This window comes from Tachypleus tridentatus, chromosome 9 (assembly GCF_004210375.1).
Source record: "Tachypleus tridentatus isolate NWPU-2018 chromosome 9, ASM421037v1, whole genome shotgun sequence".
Lineage (NCBI taxonomy): Eukaryota > Metazoa > Arthropoda > Merostomata > Xiphosura > Limulidae > Tachypleus > Tachypleus tridentatus.
In genome coordinates, this window is record NC_134833.1 from 36,365,266 (window position 1) to 36,380,780 (window position 15,515).

At 31.9% G+C, this 15,515-nt stretch overlaps 1 long non-coding RNA gene across 1 annotated transcript in view; it reads left to right on the forward strand.

Annotated features, from left to right (window-relative positions):
- The first annotated feature begins 315 nt into the window (after window positions 1–315).
- The window catches only part of LOC143225062 (uncharacterized), a 47,408-nt gene continuing 32,208 nt past the window's right edge, over window positions 316–15,515 (forward strand). Inside the window, exon 1 of the long non-coding RNA XR_013013595.1 lies at window positions 316–450. This is a non-coding gene — a long non-coding RNA (uncharacterized LOC143225062). The remainder of the gene's footprint in view (window positions 451–15,515) is intronic.

Below are 15,515 nucleotides of genomic sequence, written 5' to 3' on the forward strand. Positions count from 1 at the left end.
GGTCTCTAGTTCTATTATGAGCCCGAAAACTGGCGTTAATATCTAGTTTATCTCCGATACACACTACCTATAAGCCTCCAGCAATTCCGTGACGTCAGAAATTTCCACTAGTACATCAGTTTCGGCTCGTGCACAAAGCTTAACTGGCTTTCACGGTGACAACGCTGAAGAGCCGAGTAAATCACACGAACTTGAATTTCGTTGAATAGAATACACTCACATGTAATTTCTCAAATTGACTTCGGAAATAAAAAACGCTCATTGTGCTCGAGAGAGGGACGGAACTGATGGAGCGATGTAAACATTGATCAATGAATGATTCCCTCATCGTTCAATAGCCTTACTCTCCCTGACAGGCGTGTCGAGCGGCGCCGTGCGGGGCCGCTCTTATTGACTCCAGGCATTCGCCGTAAAGACAGGGCTCCGCTGCTGAAGAAAGTTATTTCCAAGGTAGGCTTCATCTGTTCTTTAAAATAACTGTTTAGTTAACGGATTGTCTGAGCTTTTTTTATCTCTCTCTCTCTCTCATTATAACCATTTCTAAATCTACTCGTTATAAGCCATTGAACTTCCTAAACGTATGTTCTATTTCTCACTTCTACAATCAATAAAGAATTTCTAATTTGTAATCAGCTTCGTTTATTATCTCTGCATCATTACTCAGATTGAGGAGTCACACGAGTCACTTTGAACCCTCGGGTGTAGTAAATGTCAAAGTTAACTAAGGTTTCTCTGAGTTATATAAGTAATACAAAAAGAAGCTTTTTGTGGATTTCAGACAAACTTTATCAACCACTTCCCTTAGTTAAGCCATTAATTTGAATAAAATTTAGTGTATTATTTTGTGCATAGACACTGATCTATAAGGTTACTCATATCATGTTGTCAACTTATTTTAACTTGACTGATTTCATTTTCAGCTCTACTTACAAGTTAATATTAATTACAACGAAGAAAGAGATGTAAATACTGTTACTTCTATCACTTACAATGAAAAATAACGAGTTACAGATATTATATTATCTGTCTAATATAGTTTCTGATACTAAATAAATAGTCACGAATATTGAAAAATACTTTTTAATATTTACAATTAGAAATGTAAGAAAAATGTACATAATTAGCTACACTGATTAACATATTAATTTTTAATTTTGCTTTAAGCATATATTTTATTCTTTCGTAAGTCATATAGATAAATGTACAACCTAACAAAAACTTTTCATAGCTTTTGTTACTATAATAATAATTTCTTTTTATATCTTTCTACTAAATCTTTCTGGTTTGTCCCTGTTTGATAAATTAAAAATATCCTCTGTAATTTGTAGGGTTCATTAGGTACATAATGTAGTTATCGACAATCATTTCATATATGATACCCATGTATATATATGTAATTGTGTAGTTCGGGTGCTTTAATAAATTTTCATTCGTGAAGCGACATAGGTGTTAGAAAACACAAGTTTTAAAATAAATATAATACTATGGTTTAAGACAAGAACTACTTTTTGTGGGTTCTTTAAGCAACGTATGCTTTTCTGTTTATTTGTTGTTGATTTCACTGATAATATTAGCTATAGTAGTTACAACACCAAATAAAGTTACGTTTTTTACTCTCATTTATCGTTTATTATCACATTTTTATTTTAAGAACATTGTTTAGCACTGTTAGCTTAAAAATTGTATTTAGGGCTAGCATAAATATCTTAAGCTATCAGAAGATCCTGAGATATTATTGGAATTATGGCCGAAAATGTGGTTAACAGCGAGAGTGTCCAACTGATGAAATAAGGCGTTCTAATCATTGTAACTAATAACTTAAGATAATTTTTTTACTTTATATATTTATTAATGGATTCATTTCTAGCTTTACATTATTTAAGTAATTTGTTTTGATCACAAGTTAATATTAATCACAACAAAGAAAGAATTAGAAATATTGTTTCTTTTCTCTGAAAATAATTACTGAGAAATATCTGATAATGAAGAAAAAGTTAAATATTGTATATTCTGTGTAATATAGTTACTGACAATGAAGAAAGAGTTACATAAACAGTATATTCTGTCTAACATAGTTACAGCTCTTGGAACAATTCTTTCTAATCTTTATATTTACAAATGTAAGGAAACTATACATAATTGACTATACTGATGGCCAAATCGATTTTTTTAAATTTCGCTTTAACAACGTATTTTATTCTGATCGTAAGTCATTATCTTATATATTACGTCTAAGAACTTGATCTATGAGAAGATAAATGTGATATTCCCTATTAATTAAAATTATGAGCCACATCCAAGGTATTATAACCAAAATTCCCGTATAGCTTAGTTTGGATTACACAAAAGGTATACCTTTCTTATTCGGATGGAGCGGTAACACTAATGAAAAGGACGTTCTATGACTTATGATATTTTTTATTCAAATCGTTTGATATTCATTTAGGGATGTAACCTATTCAGAAGGATGTACGTATACATATATATAAATCACAGCATTAATTTAATTATTTTAACATGGATTTTTTTCTTGTAATTTCTATGATTTTTATAACTAACTACAAATTTAGCCTTTTATGTTATAATTAACAATTTCCGCTTCGTTTGATAAAACAATACTTTCGTATTAGAGTTTAACTCCCTAACTAAGATTTTCTTTTTGATACCGTTCCCTACAGCGATGAGGCCCCACTTACTCCATCGTATTGAGTAATTTTATGCTTTTATCTATTAAAATACTCATTGTAAAGAACTCAGCAAATTAGTGGGTGCAATCTTTGATTTTTCTACGCAAAATGCATAGAGGGCTCTAGCAGCGGTTAGTGGGATTAGCTGCCATTTGTTGCTATTTTGTCTTCTTTTTTTTATTATTATTGTGGCTCTTACGTTGCCAAGAACCATGTCAAGAACACAAGCAATTTGGCGTATAAACGTTTCATGATATGTTTTTAAAACGTCTTACGTGGACCCTTCAGGGTAAATCAATGGTAAATAAATTGACGAGGGATTTCTTTGAACATGATACACTTGTCTTTTTTGTCTATCTTTATGGGTTTATTTAAAAGTAAAACTACTCCTTAGATAAAAAAAAGTATTATAAATTTTCTAAAAACATACATAGCTTTGAAAAGAATTCTTAACGGCTCTACAATTATAATTTGTTCAGGATGTAGAAAACCGAATAAACTGTTAAAGTAAGTGTATAAAGCTATTACTGTCACTATTGTTAAAACACAAATTCATCAAACATTGATAAACACGTAAGGATAATGAATGTTCTTATAACCTCAATACATTAAACACGGGTAAATGTATAAGGCTACTAACATTAATATTGGTATAATCCCAATACATAAAACACAGTTAAATATATAAGGTTACTAACATTACTGTAACAATGTTACAAAATTTCTCGTAATTGCATATCTATTTCCATCAAGTTTATTTAAATTATTCATTTCCTTTTGGAGTAATAAATTTAAAACTAATCGCTTAGTAGCTCACAAAGTGTTTTTATCATGCATATTATTAAACTATCTATGTGACATGAACAATTATATTACACTTTATGTACTGTACGAACATCTTCATATTAGCAATCTTTCTACGGGACATGAACATCCAGTATTATATCATACTTAATATATTGCATGAATATCAGCAAATGTTCTATATGAAATGAACAACAAACACTGCATCACACTTCGTATGCAGTATGAATTTCTTATATACCAACAAACATGCTATGTGACAAGAACAACAAACCTTATAGCACACTTCATATACAATAGAAATATCATGTATGTTAACAAACAAGATATGTGACACGAATATTCAACACTATACAAAGCGTCATACATAGCATACATACATATTTAATTTTAAATCATATTTCATATATAACATAAATATATTGTACATTAACATTCCTTTTATATAACGTAGAAACGATAGTTTATATCACATTTTGTACGTAACATGAATATCACATACATATTAACATGTTCTTTTCAGCAGCCTCTTTATTCATACAAATACTCAACTTTGTATAGAATGTTGCATTACCTTCAACATTATTGATTTGTTTGAGTCTGGCATATAAAATCAAGATTCACAAGTTTTATCTTTCACAGTTTCAAGAAATATTTTCGTAATTTCTATTTGCGCAAAAGCTACCAAAGCTACTTATCACTAGTCCTAATCTCGAACTACAGAATGGAGAAAGGAAGCCAGTTACCAACATTTACCATCTATACTGAAAGACTGAATGAAGTTTTCATAACAAACTCAAAAGTTGAAGTGCGGAAGATATTTTATGGTATCACATATATTCGAGCCTCGCTCCATCTGTCTGTTCGAAGTTCGCGCAACGTACACGAGAGCTATCTGCGCTAGCTGTCCCTAATTTAGCAATGTAAGATTAGAGGGAAGGCAGCTAGTTACTACCACCAGCCGCCAACTCTTGGGCTACTCTTTTACTAACAAATAGTGTTATTGATCGTCACATTATAACGTCCTCATGGCTGAAGGGACGAGCATGTTTGGTGTGACGGGGATTCAAAATCTATACCCTCAAATTACAAGTTGATTGTTCTAAGAACCTTACCATGTTGGACTTGGGACCTTGCTCCTCAAATCTGAAATTCAGAGCCCAAGTTCACTTTTTATGTATTATTTTTGTTTCAGATTTAAAACAAAAACTGATAAAAAAAGGTAAAACGATTTGCAGTTGATTCTTATCAGGTCCACTGTGCGTTTTAACAAAAAAAATACAAATAATTGTATTTCATTATATTTTTAGTATGGGGCAAGCTGGTGGTGACGAAATGGTTTGCTCAGTTCGTCAAGCAGGTTAAGCCATCACATAAAAATTTTTATTTCGTCAGCAGTTTATGTATGTTAGAGCAGGGACGTTAATAAATTATTATTTTCTTACACCTTGTAGTGGATTCAGTATAGAATGAAGAACGTTACACGTTACGAACAGAAGCACTTTATTAAACTTCCAGTCTTATGATCCTCAGGTTAAATTATAATAAAACCTATATTTATCCTAAGTGGTTAGGTGCATGTTTAGCTTTAGCAACCATTCTAATCGGACAACGAATTTCACAATTATTAACAGAACATTCTTTTTTTGTGTGGCATAGCTCATAAGAATCAAGTGCAAAACGTATTAGTAATTTTTTAAACTTTTTCATCAGTTTTGAGTCTGAAACAAAAATAATAAATAAAAAGTAAACTATACGAAAATTGGCTCCATTACGCACAAGAAGTGGAACTCAGTATCATCTCAGACACTAAAATACTAAATATTCTATTTTCTGATGACATTTTCAAAGGTTTCTATTTTGACGTCCCGTTATCAGGCGCATCTCTGAAAGTAATAATTTGTTAATGTTTAAAACAAAACTTTTAAAACTGTTTAAAACTTCTACTGTTTTAACAAAAGTAAGGCCGCAGACGAGTGAATTTATCATTTACTACTTAAATCAGTTTCAGAAGTGTCAATAAGTGCTTAGTTTACAAAATAAAAAGTGAGTGGAGTTCTGAAGTTGCAACAGTAAAAATAACTGAAACTATAATATATATTCTAATTACGTTTACATTAAAGGTAATTTAACTTGTTGTTATCGAATATATTCAATTACAAAAAATAAAGTTATAACGATATTATAAAATGAATGCGTTGAAAGAATATTTGACCATACCAGAAAGGGTACTTTCGGCTAAATAAAACCAGAACTAATTCTTATCTAGGGAGCGTTCACTTATTACCTTTAGACATCACGCAAACTTAATCAGCCAATTAAAAGCAATTGTTTTTCGAATAAAGATCAGGGCAAGTTTCTTCTGTCAGCAGTCTTAATGTTCGCAAAATTTAACTTTTTCTCAGAAACAATGACTGTGTAATAAATTAAACCTAGAATTACGATGAGGCCATATTTATCGGCTCTTTAAACATTTTCTTTACCCTAAATTACTGAAGTATTAAATTACTTAAGGGCTTGTCTTTTAGTTAATCACAATTATATCACTTGAAATATGTATATAAACAGAAATACTATTAATATTGAAATTAATCCTACTAATTACTTTTTAGTTCTATATATGTATTTGATGTAGAAAAATAGTTTTGGTCAGTTCTCTATATACGTGGTTTTTCTTTGTTCGTTGAATTTCGTGCAAAGCTACTCATGGGCTATCTGCCCTAATTTATAAATATAGATCAAAGGGAAGACAGCTAGTTAATATAACCGACAGTTAAGTTTTAGATTATTCTCTGACCAACGAAAATTGGGTTGATAATCAGTCTATAACGCTCTCATAGTATGTACGGTGACAGGATTCGAGCTCGCGAACTGCAACATAGCGTGTTATAACAAGCATAACTTCACTCAATACAATGTAATAGGTGTTGTCAAATATAAAAACAAGTAGGTAAATTGCGGATTTATATAAAAGTCTGAATAACTTTGTAAGAAACCACCTGTTCTTTTTTTCACACGTATTATCACAGGCTTTTCAACTTTGCGATCCCATATAGATAACAATCAACTGATGTCTATCCTCTCACTCCGTCTTTTACAATTTTTGCTTACTTCTCAGATCCCTTTCTTCTCACCTTAGAATCTTTCCAAGTATTTATGAATTTAACACGAAGGGAAGGGATACGTCAATCATAGCTAATCCTGAACTTCTGATTGGCTGAATCTTCCCTTACTTCCCATGTAAATGTCAATCAAACGTTAAAGTGGGCAAGCTGAGAATACCTACACAAAAACGTATTTGTGCAGAAAATAATTACATTTATGTAAAGTTTTGTATTTCTCTTTGAAACACCTGTGTTCTAAATATATTTATAAAACCAGTATATTTTTAATTTTGTACAGGAAAAAAGTTCATATAAATATGTTTATAAAAATATTTACAAATAATTTTGTCACAGAATTACGTACAATGGTGAATTTGGAAAACTGACAATTTTGGGTGTTATAACTTTGATAATAAAAGTAATACATAAACTTTAATAAAAACCATACAATAAAATATCGAAATATATAAAGAACAAAGCATAAATTCGATATAACAAAAATATTAAAATATCATGTTTTCAACCATACGTTTATAAACAAGGGATATGTTCGTTTGAAATATGAAATGATATATCTTATTAGATACATGATAAATGTTAGGCCAATGGAAAAAAATAATATGATGGCATTATTTGTGGCACTTATAACTCCGGTCAAAAGCTCAAGTACTGTTATAAGAAGCATGAAGATTGCTTAGATTTTTGGAGCGTATGTAAAAGATCGAATTAATACAAAAATAATTCATATACTACAATAAAACCTAATTTCCAAAAAAAAAAAAAGTTATATCTGGACAATTGATTTAAATGCTTTCTTAGATACTCGATCTTCGCGAGGTATAAATAGGACCTGATTTTTAAACAAAAATGTGAACTTATAACTAACAGGAAGCGTTAAACCTTAAGTTGTTGGCTGCAGCTGACAGTTGTCTTTACATAATGACCTAGTTAGTTTCAGCTAATGTGATCTTAAATATCACGAAACCAAAACCTAAAGTCAACTGTAGAGACAAAATCTGTGCTAACAAACGATTAATCATAATTAAAATGATCCTTTATTTAATATTGCTCAAGTAAAACGTTCAGAAATGGTCGTTGACGAGATATGGCAATGAACCTTCAAAAACTGAAATATAATACTTTTATATATATATATAAATAATAACCGTCGATTGATAGTTTTACAGCTATATCGTAAGTGTAATATAAGCAGTTGCTTACGGAACAGTTGTGCACAGTTTAGTAGTAGAAACGTACGGTAAACTGGCACTGGATATATTTTAATAGCGCATGGCAGACTAAAGGGAATTTGTATTATAACATTGTTTAGTAAAAGGTCAGACTACGAAGAGTATTGTCAGCCTGCTAAATATAAAATTCATAAGAGGTGGGTTAACTTGCTATTGGTCAACTTCAATTCTTCGTGGGCTGGGTCTGCTCACTTTGAGTGAATTTCAATTTATCAGATAGTATACCCGCTAATGGCCAAGTCGAATATATCAAACATGAATTTTTTCCAAGTATTTTTTTCAAATTCATAACGGACGGAGTTTAATTTCTAATAGACAGGTCATATTCGTAGAGGCGGGGCCTGTTTTCTATATATAGTCCAGATTACATCTGGGGGCTGTTCACCAATTAATGATGAGGTAAAATGTATAAGTGACGTATTCTGTCAGTATAGTTGTGATTTACATAATAAGCTAAGTAACTGTATAATTGTGTACTGTTTGAGTTATTATAGTGGTATATTACCAAGAACGTATAAATCGGGGGGAGGCACTTTAATGTGTCCCTTATCTCCTCTGATTGTTCTAATTCTTGGGCTCAAAATTCATAACATGTTTAGAAATTTAGGTTTGGCGTCAAACTCAAGCATAATAAATACTAGAAAGTACAATTCATTTTATTATTAGTTGTGATGCTAGTCATATAGTATGCCTCCCGCCCCCTAGTGGCACAGCTATATTTCTGTGTACTTATACCGCTAGAAACTGGGTTTATATACCCTTGAAGGTCAAAGCACAGACAGCTTTTTATATAGGTTTGTGTTTAATAACAAACAACAACATATAATATATTGTACTGTTCCTTTTTACGTCATATATGGATATTATTAACATATTTAAGGCTTCTTTATAATAAGATGATCTCATGTATTTTCCAAATAAAGCTTTATTTCGAATTACATTTTCGCTTTCAAAATACATTCATTAGATTATGTGTTTAGTATTTCATCAGATTTCATTTTGAGTGACTGATATGCTTCCAATGAAAATGGTAAAATAAATATTAATTTCGATGTTTGTTTTTAATGAAGGAAAAAAATCTGCACTCGTAGTTAACGAAGTTTATAACTGGTCAGTTGGAACTTCTAAATCACCCATAAACAAGTATAAACACTTTTATTTGTATGATACAGTTGTATATGTAACAGTTTGTTGACATATAACTACAAAATTTATAATATTCTGGAATATTTTATTAGTTTTACCTTTTTCTTATAACAGCATTGTATTTAATTGTATAATACTTTATATGCCTAACAAGGCTGGAAATTTGCATAGCAGTTTAATTACAGAGTTGTAATTTTTTTTTAAGTCCGGCTAAAACCGTTATCTCTTTTATCCAGAAAAGTTAATATAAAACTAACTAGATCTCAGAAGTATGATATTTTATAATTGGCTAATCAGTACACAGGTTACAACGAATAGCATCACCATCTGCTAAAGCTTCTACGTTTATTCGTGTTTTTAGTAATATTTCGAAGGTAAATTTATTATACCACCATGGCCAGGTGTTTAGGGAGCACGACTTGTAATCTGAGGATTGCAGGTTCGAATCTCCACCACTCCAAACACGCTCATCCTTTCAGCCGTGTGGGCACTCTAAGTGAGGGTGAATCTCACTATTCGTCGGTAAAAGAGTGGCCTCAGAGTTGGCGATAAGCATTGATGAGTAGTTTCCTTCCCTTACACTGCAAAATTAGGCAAATCACATACAGCTCGCTATGTAGTTAACAATAAGCAAACAAAACTACTGACATTCTCTATTTCGTTCTTCAAATAAGGCTGAACATCTAAGTTAAGTCTCAATAACTGAAAGTTGTCTCTTTCTTGTGTTATAATATTGAAAAAAAATTCTAATTACTCGCATATTTTTAAACTATTATCTCCTATGTTACGTTTGGAAGGCTTCATTTTTCAGGTGAACATAAAAATTATTAGCACTCAATGAAATACTTATTTAAATTCAAGCAGCAGCACATTCTGAACTATCATTTGTCTTTAAAGACCAAAATGTTTAATTCTATTAATAATAATTTATTTACGTAATTATAGATAAGCTGAAACATGCGAGGGTTTTATTTTTGTCCTTGAAGTTTCCATCTGTTTCGAAAAAACAAATCAATTTGAATTTGAGTTTCTGTTTAGTTTTATTCTCAATATTAAGAAAAATATATACTGTGTTTTGTTTTTATTAATATTTATAATAAAACTAAACAGAAACTCGGTTTCGTTCGAAGTTATGAAAGTTTCAGTAGCTGCCATTTTTATTTCTAATTTCAAGACGTGAAGTTTTTGGACAGTTATTGTGTAATAACAAACTAATCACGATAAGGTTGTGGCAATTGGACATCAATCGTTGTAATGGTTAATAACTTCCACGATCATCAAGTTTAACAGTTAATTAGTAACGTATTAATAACTCGACATACTTACTAAAACTGGTTAATAATTGATATGTAGTTATAAAACGAAGTTGGTATTTAATAATTAGCTTGAGATGACTGTATAAGCCATACTAACCATGACAACGACAAAATTAATTATTTGGATAAATAGTAAATAATTATTTATATGAAAAGAGTTAATACTTGCAATAGCCATGAAAAGTATGGACAACAAGCTTTTCATGCAATTAATTTCTTAAAACTATCTCTAAATTTCGGAGAAATAAGGCTTCACAAATTTTCTCACCAGGGGAATCAAAACAATACTTCTAGTGTTATAAGCCTTTAGACTTACTGCTGTGCCACTGGGTTCAAACCCGTACTAAGATAAAAATAAATAGTACTACGTTTTGTACATAAATTCTGTTTTCTAAAAATTGAAGAAAGTGGTTTGTAAATCGCATCTGAATGACACTGACATGTTATACAGCAGAATTTTCTGTTGTATAAAAATAATTAATTATTATCCGATTTTATTGGCCTTTTTATCTAATATTTCGGTAATAACTAAATAGCGAAATATGAAAAAAAATGCTGTCTATTTTCTGAAAGGATCATTATCCTAAACTCTGGATACAAATCTAAAATAAAGGCTTTTTTTAACGTGCATTTCAACGTATGATAGAAAGAAAAACATTTCTTGTGCTAAAAAATAGGCCCGGCATGGCCAAGTTTGTTAAGGCGTTCGACTCATAGTCCGAGGGTCGCGGGTTCGAATCCCAGTCGCACCAAACACGCTCGCCCTTTCAGTGGTGGGGGCGTTATAATGTGATGATCAATCCCACTATTCGTTGGTAAAAGAGTAGCCCAAAAGTTTGTGGTGGATGGTGATGACTAGTTGCCTCCCCTCTAGTCTTACACTGCTAAATTAAGGACGGCTAGCGCAGATAGCCCTCGAGTAGCTTTGCGCAAAATTCAAAACAAACAAACAATGCTAAACAATAATGTGGTCCAGTAACTTTTCCTGCGCAGAGAATCTACGTCCCTGTAGCTACGAAAATATTTTAAAAAGTATCTGTTTTACATCATACAAATAATTCACGTGGAGCATTCCTGGTTAGAGAAATTCCAACATGTAAATAAGCATCCTACATAGCACGAGTTTCGAGGATATCATTTAGTTTGAGAACCAATATCTTCAAGATTCAGTTACGTTTCACCTCCTTCCTGACAACCGACAACATTACTTTCTAAAAGAATACATCATTTGAGGTTTATTATGGGTCAGATGTCACTTTATATCCATAGAAAAGTTATAATGTTTTTGAACTATTTGGCACAAGATCTGAAGTGCAAAATGGCATGTAGGGTTTTTAATTAAAATGCGTGGGCATCTCCAGGAGTAATGGTGCGTACGATCCTGACCTACTTGACCTCAAATGCGTTTTTAATTTCACGAAAAATTCGACCGAATGTTAGAAAAACTGCTGGGCATGATATTAAAATTTTATATTCCTGGCCTCTTTTGTTTGCTATAATGTTTTTTCAACCTGATATGAATCTTGCTATGATAGTCCATGGGCTGGTACTTACTTAGACCTACATATAATATTGATTTCAAAAATGACCACACCTGAAAAAATCCAGACAACGCCCATGAGCCATGAAATACATTTATTTCTTCCTGTTTCATTACAGTCCTATATATCGATGTTGCACAGACATGCAGTGCTAACATTATTCCTGTGTAATACACGGAAAGAAACTGTTCCCAATGCTTTTATACAAAGACCACATCTTAGTGTTGGTTTGGGCTTAATGATGTTAGTGACCAAGACAAGGATTTACCTATTTTAACCATTTGCTCAAGTATCCAAGAGTAGGCTGATACAAGTATCTTGATATATGCAGAAGATGTATCGCTTAATTCAAGCAACATTGCAATCTAGTCACCAGCTAAATAACAGTATTCTGACAATGGGAATATCAGACGTGATTCTCTGATTCAAAACTATTGTGAAAAACAAATCTTATTCCATCAACATGTATGAGACAGTACAGAAGATTGGTTAGAGGACCATATGTTGTGATAAAATGAGTCTCCTGTAGTGACTTCTGTCCTTCGATGGAATAGTGGGAAGTTTAAGGACTTACAATGCTAAAGTCTGAGGTTCAATTTCCCGCAATTAGACACAGCAAATAGCCCAATGTTGCTTTGCTCTAAAATAAACAAACAAACAAATAAACCAGTGGCCTCTTCTCAGTTGAAAAAGTTCAATATGTGAAATGGGTTTGACAACGTATACCAACACAGCTTCCCATGCAATAGCTTGGTATTGCAATACACGAGATACGGGAGTAAGGGTTTTACTTCAGAATTATTTGCCAAATATACGACCAAAAAATGACACAGTGATGATGTGAGCATGTTCTGACACAGACTGTTTTGTTACAAAATAAGTCAAGAATAAAGACCTCCCTCCTACCAACAGCTGACAACCTCAAATTACCAACGTCAGCTGAAGAGGGAGCCATTCAGCCACTGTAGTTGACCATACCCAGCACCACAAACTTTCAAGAAGGATATTACCTTCAAATCACCTTACTGTATATGTCAAAGCAGTTACTCTGCTGAGAGCCTGGTTTGCATTGCAATATGCAAATGTGAAAGATAAAACTCTTGCCAGATTCCTCATAAACATGTGAAACTAAAAACGAGCACTCAAAAACAGATAGTTCTGATGAAGAATAGAATGCCAAACAAACTGGGATATCTTGTTTTCGTAGAAAATGTTTGCAGCGAGTTGAGACACAATGAATAAAATATGTGAGCTGCAAACTAAAAACAGGGGGTAAAAGGCAAGGTTAGAAAACATTTTGTAGCTAAACCAGTTAGCATATTTTAATAAGAATGTTATGCAGAGAGGAGAGGACAAGGTGTACGGGTCAGGTGTGAAAATTGGGCAGTGACAAATTTTCTTGTGGGTAATATATCCACCTTCCATGAAAAATATGTTGTCCCCTAGAATTAATAAAGGTTTGCAGTCCTTAAAAGAGGAGATACAAGACAAAACCTGGTCTTAAATTAAACCTAAAAGATAGATCTTTCGGATAGTATCAAAAATAATGTTGTGAAACGGTAAAAGACATTTTTAATGCTCCTCTGAGACGTTGGCTTCCAGACTAATTGGTGGCAGAGTAATTATCATGAAACAAAATAAAGATTTTCAAATCTGAAACTCTAGTGAGTCAAAAAAACAATGCTTACAGGTAACATGGTGCTTAATAGTAATAAGATTCAGCTCTATAAAACTCCTACTTGCAGGCAACATGGTGCTTAATTGGAGCAGGAGGTAACTCTACTAAGATTGTATTTACAGGTAAGATGGAGCTTAATTGAAGCAAGAGTTAACTCTACTTGCAGGCAATATGGGGCTTAATTGGAGCAGGAGTTAACTCTACTAAGATTCTATTTACAGGTAACATGGGGCTTAACTGGAGCAAGAGTCAGCTCTACTAAGATTCTATTTACAAGTAACATGGGACTTAATTGGAGCAAGGGTCAGCTCTACTAAAATACTATTTACAGGTAACATGGGACTTAACTGAAGCAAGTTAGCTGTACTAAGATTCTATTTACAGGTAACATGGTACTTAATTGTAGCAGGAGTCGTCTCTAATGAAACGCAAGCAACAGAAACAACAATACTTAAAGGTAACATGGTACACATGAACCAACTTTGTTGAATCTCTGGTGAGTCAGTGAACGATACTTAAAGACAACATGTTTACTCTGTATTTCCATGGAAAGGAGAAAATATTACAGTCTTAAGGCAGACAGTTGAAATTTCAAAATATTTTAATGAAGCCTAAACCTAGTGGTTCAGTGATAAGCTGAAAGCTTATATCGCTAAATATCAGAATTATAAACCTGTGATGAATAGGTCACAGATAATCCATTGTTAAGCTTTACGCTTAACAGAAAACACAGAGAATTATAGTGAATTTTGATCATAATATAAGGCTTGTTTGATAGATAAGACTATGTGCATTTTGATTATAATATAAAAATGAGCTTGTTTGGCAAGACTATGTATGACAAAACACAAAACAGTCAACTGTCGCTATAGTTTTGCTAGGGTTTTACAGCATTTTGCAGGTTTAACTGGATTAAATTGTTTGCTAAAGACATAGTTGTAAAATATTTATAGACTATATGTAATTTATCAAGAAATAGAGCTTTTTGTACTCTCTATTCTATTACAGTTGTTTTTTACTTTTTATCTTAAAAATGTACATTCTTAAAACAGTGACATTCTATTTGGTTTGGTTTGACATTGTATTCTTCTTCAAAGCTATCGAGTACACACAGCTCACGTACTATAATGTGAATTATTTAATGTTTAGTAGAAGAATGCGAATGCCAATGGTCATTAACAGAACTCTTTTGAAGAACGTATACAAATAGTGTGTGATAATGTGATAAACTAGCAGTATATTTACATAATAAAAGCACAGTCTGCGTTTATCTATATTATTCAGTATAAAAAGCACAGCGCTCACTGGAAAAGTGCTTTCCAATAAGCCTTTTTTTTCCACAGGTAACTAAGAAATTCATGTATAAAAGCTGATATAAAGTTACTTAAATGTTATTTATTCATTAAGAAGTCTAAACATCAGTCTTACATCATGCAACCTGACTACAGAAATTAAAAGGATTAAATATATGTGATATTTTTATCTATAAAAACAAGTAATGTTTTGTTAAATAACATATTTTTTAAAGAATATTACCTTTTAATGATAACACTATGTAACACAAATTTTGTTCTTGGATAGTATGTGTTATTTCTTAATTGTTTATGGTGTAAAAGTACAGAAAATGGTCATTATTCCCTTCAAACTTTGCTTTTATGACCTGGATAATGAAATTTAGAAATTAACCTATTTTTTATGTAAAAACGGGAAAATTTGCACATTTTCTTTTACACAAAGTTTGAATAAAACAACATATGAATCAAGATTTACATGTATTTATACTAAAGTTATACAAAAATGTTTAGAAGTGAGTAGTGTTTCGCGATTTGCGACTGTAATGTAAATCATTTTCACGTATCAACCCCCAAATATAGTCTCCTATCATGTTTTCGTTATACGCTCCCGGGTCACAAAAGCAAAGTTTGAAGAGAAAATAGTTTGTTTTTTTCCATTTACTTTAGGCGTAAGCAATTGGGAAATAACACTTTC